The sequence below is a fragment of the Rhamphochromis longiceps genome, linkage group LG5 (genome assembly GCF_057381845.1).
Source record: "Rhamphochromis longiceps isolate RC_006_pf linkage group LG5, R_longiceps_female_GT1.1, whole genome shotgun sequence".
Classification (NCBI taxonomy): domain Eukaryota; kingdom Metazoa; phylum Chordata; class Actinopteri; order Cichliformes; family Cichlidae; genus Rhamphochromis; species Rhamphochromis longiceps.
Window position 1 is genome coordinate 34,187,206 of NC_140561.1, and position 9,152 is coordinate 34,196,357.

Below are 9,152 nucleotides of genomic sequence, written 5' to 3' on the forward strand. Positions count from 1 at the left end.
TATTTATATAAAGACCGTATTATACCTCTCTCAGTGATCGATCCATAAAAAAACGGGATATGCTGACGAAGTTTCACTTAGTGATCCAGAGAGATACACTGACGACTTCCTCAGTCCCCGAATAAAGTAAATTAACCCTTGTGTGGTGTTGGTGGACCCGCTCAGAAAGACACAGGAAGTTGCCTGTTGTTTTGCGAGAAGTTGCTCGTTAAGCGAGAAGTTGCTCGTTAAGTGAGAAGTTGCTCACCAAAAAGTGACACAGGAAGTTGCCTGTTGTCTTGAATATTTTAATTTTGTTAAAAAAAAAAAAAAAAAAACGAAAGAAAAGAAAACTGAACACGGGTCTCACAGACCCGATTACCATACAAGGGTTAAAAGCAGTAAATTAAAAGCAGAAAGACACAGGAAGTTGCCTGTTGTTTTGCGAGAAGTTGCTCGTTAAGCGAGAAGTTGCTCGTTAAGTGAGAGTTGCTCACCCAAACAAAAAATTGCTAGCAATAAATTTAAAGTAACCTCAGCTGTGCCGCAGCGAAATACTAACATAAATCCTTCAAGCGTGTAAACCCCTCTGGAAATCACTGAACATGGGTCAGAATAATTCAAAGACCACAGACAAGTCCGATAAAAAATCAAAATTACCTGTAAAACCAAAAAAATTAAATTTAAAGTCTCAAACAACAGCTCAGTACGACTCCCATTTCCGGTTACGTGTAACCCACGTCCACGAATCGGCGAAGACTTCCATGATTACGTATCCAGAACATGCGGAAGTGCTTATGTGACTGACTTTGTTTACAACTTACGGACTGTAAGTTCAATGCATTCTAATTTATTTCCGGAGCCCTATCCCGAACGATTATCGCCAGAAAACAGGTCAGTAAAACTGAAGGCCAGTGCAGATACTACCACGAAAGCTAAAAGTGTTAAGATAAAGTTGAATTTTGATGTAGAAGGCTCAGAGGAAAGTGAGAAACTAATGTATGCAGGATTACCCGCTCCAGCACAGCAAGGAAGTTTCAGAGGACGGAAGGATAAAAGTAGAGATATGTGTTTTTGTTGTGGCTCAGTTTTCCAGCAGCCGCAGACACCCAGAGCAAAAATGAATTTGTGTATTTCATTTAACATAAAGGGTGAAATGTTTGCTGACACTGATAACAGCTTATGTTTTCTCTGCCCTATGTACCGACATGATGGAGAAGGAACATCCTCTGTGTCAGCTGGACCCTCAGCAGAGAATGAACTCAACATCCTTTTTGTCCGGTACTCTATGTCACACACTGTGCCAAAAAAACGTGTACAGACGCCACTACCAGGTAATCCCATGACTGGGAGCCACACTTTTGTTTCTCTAAGGTCAAACAGTGATTTTGTCACATAACTCAGACATAGGTTATGACATAACTACACCATGTCGTCACATAGATCTAACCTACCCTATCCACTGTACTATTTCTGCACTTACGTTGCCAGCTGAATACCAGAATATGACATTGTGGTCAAAAAGTGAGAATGATATAGGATTTATTGACTGTACACTTTATCACGTACACCTATTAAAACACGACAAGCCAGTATATGTCAAGCAACATCCCATTTCTGCCGAAAAAGCCGCAGCCCTAGATGTCATGATAGGAGATTTATTGACTACAGGAGTAATAAAGGCTACAGTATCTCCATATAATACTCCTGTCAATCCTGTGCCAAAGCCTAACAAACCTGGCGTATGGCGTTTCATACAAGACTTAAGGCAAATTAATGCAGTCAACATTCCTCTGCCACCTCTCGTTTCAGATGTTCACAGCATATTGACATGCATTGCATACACATTTTACCGTGGTGGATTTATGCTCCGCTCCTTTTTCTCAGTACCTGTGCATGAAGACACACAGCCGTTATTTGCATTCACACATAGAAATAAGCAGTACACTTGGACTCGTTTGCCCCAAGGCATGGTAGACAGCCCTGCTGCTTTCTCAATGGTGGTCCGTGCTACCCTGGACAGCTTCACTCCTCCAGGGCTGTACTGGATGACCTCCTCCTCTGTGCTGAAAGTGAAAAACTATGTCAAACTGCTACACACATGCTTCTCCAGCACCTCCAAAAGACTGGCCACAAAGCATCAGCAAAGAAAATGCAGTACTGTCAGACTTCTGTTCAATATTTGGGATTCACACTGTCTCACGGAAAACGTTCCATGACTGCAGACAGGGTCAAAGCTGTGACCTCCGTCCCTCGTCCCACTACACAGAAGGAAATGTTGTCCTTCCTGGGCATGGTGAACTATTGCAGACAGTGGATACCAGACTGTTCTTTTCATGACCACATTCTGTGTGACTGTTGTAAAAAAGAGAAGCCTCCTCGAATACTGTGATCCACAGAAATGACTGCCTCTTTCAATGCATTAAAGGGAGTGCTGACCTCCGCCACTCAAAGGTGCTGCCTGAATTGTTCAGGGAATGCCGGCCTGCCTGAGGGCAGTAGCAGCTTGCTCTATCATGATAAGGGACTGCGAGAAGCTCACACTCTCACATGACACTATTCTACACACCAATCACCAGGTCACGACCATTCTAGCAAACATAACTACACAACATATGCAAATCTCACTATAAAAGCGAGCAGCACACCTGATTCGCCAGCACATTTATTGATCCTATGCTGTGTTCTTCTGACCGACAGGATGGCTCAGACAGGCTTGACGATCATGACTGCATGACACGTATATAGGAATCCACAGCACCACGTCCAGATTTAGAGCAAACACCTATCCCAGACTCAGCCACGGTTTATGTGGACGGGTCCTGTTCAAGGCCGAGTGACAACTCATTTCTTTGTGGCTATTCAGTGGTAACAGTGCCTGACATCATACTAGAGGCTCACTCATTACCATTTCACTCAGCACAAAAAGCAGAGCTCATGGCTTTAATACGCGCCTGTGAGCTCCATTTGGATAAGCGTATGACAATTTACGCAGACAGCCGCTATGCATTTGGCGTCGTACATGACTTTGGCACATTGTGGAGACAAAGAGGATTTAGATCTGCTGATGGAAAATAAATTGCTAATTCTGATCTTGTGCAAAGACTTTTTCAGGCTATACAGCTGCCATCGGCCGTTGCAGTTGTAAAAACGAAAGGACACAGTACAGCTGACACAGACGAAGCAACAGGTAATGCTCTAGTAGACGTGACTGCCAAGGCTGCAGCTGCATCACAGCTCCCACCTCCGCAGGAAGTATTATCTGTGCCCCTACAGCTGCCACTTGTTACACTCCCAGACTATTTAGAAACAAATGTTGATTTAAACTTTATACAAGAGCAAGCCTCTGCATGTGATTACACCTATTGGGAGAATAATGACTGTACCTTAGATGACAGAGATGGCTTATACAAAATCTTAAGGGTTTGATTGCCCTCCCATATTCCCTGATGCCAGTCCTTGCCCGACATTTTCACTGTGTGAGTCATGTCGGACAAAGAGGGGTAATAGGGGCAATAAAATCAAGATTTGTAATTGAGAAAACATCACATGCAGTAAAAAGCATATTAGCAACCTGTCTAACATGTGCGCGAACTAATGTAGGTAGCTCAAAAGCAAAACATCAGCATTTACCACAACCAGATTTTCCATTTCATACATTATGACTCCATCTGCAGTAACCAAATTATTTCCATTTGAAATAAGACTATTTCCAACACCATGTTCAGCTTCCAGAGGGGCACCGCTAGTAGAAGGTGATGTAGATATTGCATTGTCCGACTATGTCTACAATTTGGTAGAAAAACTGAATAATAACTATCAGAAAGTTTGTCTCTCTCAGCCTTTCCCCTCCACAGTTCCACCAGTGGAGACAAGGAGATGCGTGTTGGAGAAGTTGCTAAAACCAAGGACACTCTGGGAGGCCGCGTTTTCCAGCCCCCAGGCTGTACTGGCAGTGACGAAGAACCAGCATCCTCACAGACGGACAACCTCAGTGGATTCATGCCAGCAGGGTTAAGACCAGCCCAATCGGACCATCTCAGGCGTCGGATCAAGCAGATGACATCTCCGGCGGGCCAACGCCCGGAACCAGAACAAATAAACACACACGGGTAGATGACATCTCAGGCGAGCCAGTGCCCGGATCCAATGTACATACACACACGCAATCACTGATTAACACACAACGTCTGAAAGAGCCACAGCAAGGTACTCGAACATCCAGCAGGAATAGAAAGCCAAAAGTACCACATGATGTCTAACCTGATAAAGCTAGACTCATTTCATCCTGATCATGGAGGAAATGAAATGCCCATTGTCATCATACGACGCTTATTCTGTGTCTCTCGAACCTGGGACCAGGCCAGAAGACGACTGAAGCTGTTTTTCTTATATATTTAGGTTATTTATCATATCTATCGCATTAACCTTAGGATTTCTCTTTGCTATTTTGTATTGTAAACTGCAACCATGTTCATATTTCTGCAGGTCATATTTTGCTGACGATACCTCATGCTCTATTTTGCAAGACACCTACTTAATGCACTCCTCACGTTCCCTAAAATCAGTAAATGACAACATAGACGCCACTAATAAACCATTTTATGCACCCTCTAGAGCAGGAGCTAACGCCTGGTATGAAAATGCCAGAACAGCCGCTCGTGACTTAGGAAACAGTAACTGTTATGTCTGTTCAAAGGCTAATCCAGAACAGGTAATAGTAGGATACCCCATATCCGGTTTCCCCCTCACTGAGGGACTAGAGAAAATCGGCGGAGATAATGCTCTCCTTAAAGACACTTTACAGTTGACTCTGAGCCCTCTCGACTGCCTACTTAGACACACACACACACCAACTAACCCTGAGACTCCATTAGGCGAATTATTGAAGTTATCTACTGACACCGCAGGGACCTGCGCCCCAATGAAACGCCCTAAGAATAGGTTAAAACCCTCACTGCCCTTAGGACAGATCCCTTTCCATTTTAATACTAGTATGATATGTCTGCGCAGACTAAAGTTAACTGGCCCAGACACACACATAGATTATACAAAGGATAACTATACATTCTTCTCTGACTCCCCAGGTGCACGCTGTAATGAGACATGGCTAGCTGTCTCTGTGGCTGAAGTTGTATCATATCTGGAGGAACACACACACAGTTCAAGTTCGAGCAGAGAATCGATCATTGTTCCCCCAGAGGGTGTATTAAATGACACTGACTGGGGGGAGTTAGTTAAATCACACATGGTCACGCGCCTAACTAGACCAATCCCACATGCTTATTGGATGTGCAATAATACCCTTAGATTAGCTTTACCTGTTAATTGGACCGGTACCTGTGGTCTAGTAACCGTTGATGTATGCTGTACTTTCATTCCCAATAATACCGCCCCTAACGGTTCATTCACACAAGCTATGAATAGACTTGAGGCATTGAAGATAGAACTAATTGCCAATACAGGCCACGGTCAGTGGCTAGATAAGTGGCTACAGGACACGTTTGGAAAATGGAGGGAACTAATTGTAGCCTTTGTAACCGTTGCAGCATGTTTTCGATGATTATTGTCTGTTGTGTGATACCATGTATACGCTCTCGGAATTTTTGATATTAAGCTTGCTCGAAGGACCAGTTACATTTATGATTTGTTTCACATTTATGATTTGTCTTTATATTATGTTATTACATTCTGTCTTTATACTATGTTATCATTTCATGATAAAAGGAGGGAACTGTTGTGATATTTTGATACCATGATAGCATTTACAGGATATTGTTTTATAGTTGATATCATACATGAAACTGTTACTCAATAAGGCCCATTTACTAGTTGTTTTTCTCTTTCTCTCTGACCCAAGAATTGATGTGTAAGAATCACAGGCTGGTACCCCAAGGTCGAAAATACCACAGAGACGAGACCACTTCCTTACTCCCATCCTCCCTTCTTTATCTCTTAGAAAAAGGCTCGTTAAAGGCCAGGTGGTTTGTTTCAGAATTCACTAATGAAAGAACTCTGTATTCTATGTCTAGGAGTGTATTTTGCTGGGATGATCATAAATTGTAGTGCCTGTGTGTGTGTGTGTGTGTGTGTGTGTGTGTGTGTGTGTGTGTGTGTGTGTGTGTGGACTGCTGATCAAAGGGTCAAACATCCTTGGTCAGGAAGAGGGTAGCCTCCCCCTCACCCTAGATGGTTCATCCTAGATAACACGGTGAGGAAGTCCTGCAGTTCATCTAAACAAAGAGCACTTAGACTAGAACAGACGCAACTACGTTAATCCTACCATAAAATAATAAGACACGGTATGACCTCTCATGCTCCCAAAGTGCTGTCTAATACACACAAAGTTTGCAGACTATCAAGGATCAAAACCTCTACCAATCTACAACTAATTACAAAACTCTAAGCATATATAAGTAAATATTTCTAAGCATAAATGACAATCAACAATACAAATCTAACAGTAGCTGAACTGATAAACTACACAAAGGATACTTCTTTGCTCACAAGGCAGGAAGACGTTTCCTTATTTGGTCTGTACCGGTTTGAACTGAGAACTTGCTGACACACGAACCTTTTTTTCCTCTATATAAGCTGTTATGTACTAAATAAACCTTTGAGTCGATTGGGAAGGCAACCTAAAGCAGTCTCTGTTTTCTTGTTCTCCCAAGCTGCTCCCGAGCTCGTACTAACACGCTGAATGGCATACCTGAGTGTTACTTTAAATAATTAGGAATCTTAGAAGGAAAGGACAGAACTCTGCTTATCGCTCGTGCCTTGGAGGGAAAACCGGGATGGACATTTTTTTCCTTCACTCACCACTGGTGAAAGAAATATATTTGCAGAGAATTCTCCAGTACTAAGAGACAATAAATTATTCTGCATAGTTACAGCCTTGGTCAGCTCAGACATAGAGTAGCTGTGTGGAGGATTTCACTCTTGAGTTTTCTCACACATGAGGTTTTCAACAAGAAGGTCCTTTAAAGAAAGGAGTGTGTAAAAAAGAATATATTCCCACAACAGGGGCTCGTCTGTCATCGTGGCTGTGCAGAGGTCCATTATTACATTGGAGGTATCGCTCCTGTCTCTGGTAACACTGCAGTTCTTAAACAGCTACTATAAGTAAGACTTATGGTGACCAAGACAGAGATATATATAATGGCAAAGCATCATATGAAAAATTACTGCTTTGCCTGAGCTTATTTGCTGGTGCTTGGGTTTGGCTGTGATATATACCAAAAAGCACAATACAAAAATGGTTTGTCTGTCAGTGTAGGTGGGTATCAGGCAGGCTAACAAGCTCAGTTCTAGTATCCCATCACTGCACTATGATGAACATTTACCATCCTTTAATGGATATGCACAAACAAGGTCATCCTATATGCATTTGCTTGCAGCCATGCAGTAGCCGTGAATCTGATACACTGACTTATATTTAATAATGTATTGAAATTAATGACGTGAATATACTTTCCATTCACATTTTCCATAAATATTGATGTAATTTACAGAAAATCAGGTATAAAGAATGGCAATTAACATGCATTTCCACCCTATTAAGAGTTGATGTGCATCTAGACAAACATCCTGTGGGGATAATTTAGCACAGGGGTAACTAAACTGCTGCTAAAGACATGATGGAAAAAGGTACATTTATTTTACAGGAATTTATTGATCATTGCTTAATGTTATGTTAATATTTGTGAGCTGTTCACACAAATATAATGTTTTTGTCTACTTCAGTCAAATATACAAAGTATGCAGATTGTGGCAGGGTGTGTGTTTTATATGAGCTGCATTTTTAAAAAGTAATAAAGGCATACTTAATAGTTTAATGATTATATTAAGTTAATAATTATTAATCACCTTGTACAAATAGTATTAATGAACCACTAATCATTTAAATTATATTGTATTCACAATATCTTAATGGTATTCAATTCAATTCAGTTTTATTAATATAGTGCCAAATTATAACAATCAACAATCTGTCAACAATTAGCTAATTCCCTATAAGTGCACACTTGGTGTCAGCGGGAAGGAAAAACTCCCTTTAAACAGGAAGAAACTTCCAGGCTCCAGGGAGCGGCAGCCATCTGTTGTGACTGGTAAGAGATAAAGAGAGGGAGATTGAACAAAAGAAACACAGTGGAAGAGAGCCAGATTTTAATAATAACTAATGATTAAATGCAAAGTGGTGTATAAACACACAATGAGAGAAAACTCTGTTTATACACCTATTCGAACATGACAGGCAAACTGTCTCCTACCAACTTTGACTGCTGGTAGGAGAAAAGATGAAAACAGCAGTCTCCAGAGTCAAAGACTTTCATCTTCCTACCCTGGATTTCAGTGGATATCTGCAAGGTTCTAATGATGTCATGATTAAATAGTTTTCTTTTCAAGAACACAATTATCTGTGGTTTCATTTTTTTAAAACTGATCGCCAGTGCTGCTGTTTTCTGGTGAGGACAGCTGACATTTGGTCCTTGGTGGTGTTCTGCCAGGCCTGGACTATGGCCAGTTTTTAGTCTTGTAGCCTGCAGCCTGGTATTTACCAAGAGAGACATCATTTGGAATTGCAGTTATGTCACTGACTTGGCCATCCTTAAAAGTCAAGAAGGTGTCACTGTTTGGCTCAAAATATCTGACAAATGGTATAGTCGCTGCTTTTAATGCACGCACATGGTAGGCAGAGTTATATTATCAGTAGAAATAATGTATATTGATTCTCAATAAATATACTGCTAAATTCAAGTTAGATTCAAATGTACTTTAGTATGATATTTTCATTATGAATGATTCTTTAAGAGATATTTTTGCCTATAGTCACATAAAATTTGTACTTGTGGCAGTATAATGGTCTCTGGATGATTGGGCATATTTAACATTTGCAAGACTGAAGAGAAGTTAGAAGTACTTTCCTGGGTTTCAGAATACATAACCAAAACCTGCTGTGGTGAAGAGAAATACTCCTGGAGTATTCCTATTCAATGCTTGCTTTTACAAAGAAGCAATTTGGAGGTTTGATGCTTGAAATCATTTTCTCCGAATAGAATGATATGCTAATCTTCTTAAAAGTGTGCTGTAGGGTATTTCATGTTGCAGCTATGAATCATGCTATTGTTGGCTCTCACATTAAGGTGGATGCACGACTACACCTGAGCCCTTTT

The 9,152-nt window shown here is 41.1% G+C and overlaps 1 long non-coding RNA gene across 1 annotated transcript; it reads left to right on the plus strand.

The window, feature by feature from the left end:
• Positions 1–213: 213 nt before the first annotated feature.
• On the plus strand, positions 214–1,302 carry LOC146670423 (uncharacterized). The gene is made up of 2 exons (XR_014911785.1): positions 214–873; positions 1,200–1,302. It is a non-coding gene; the product is annotated as an uncharacterized LOC146670423 (long non-coding RNA).
• The last annotated feature ends 7,850 nt before the right edge of the window (positions 1,303–9,152 follow it).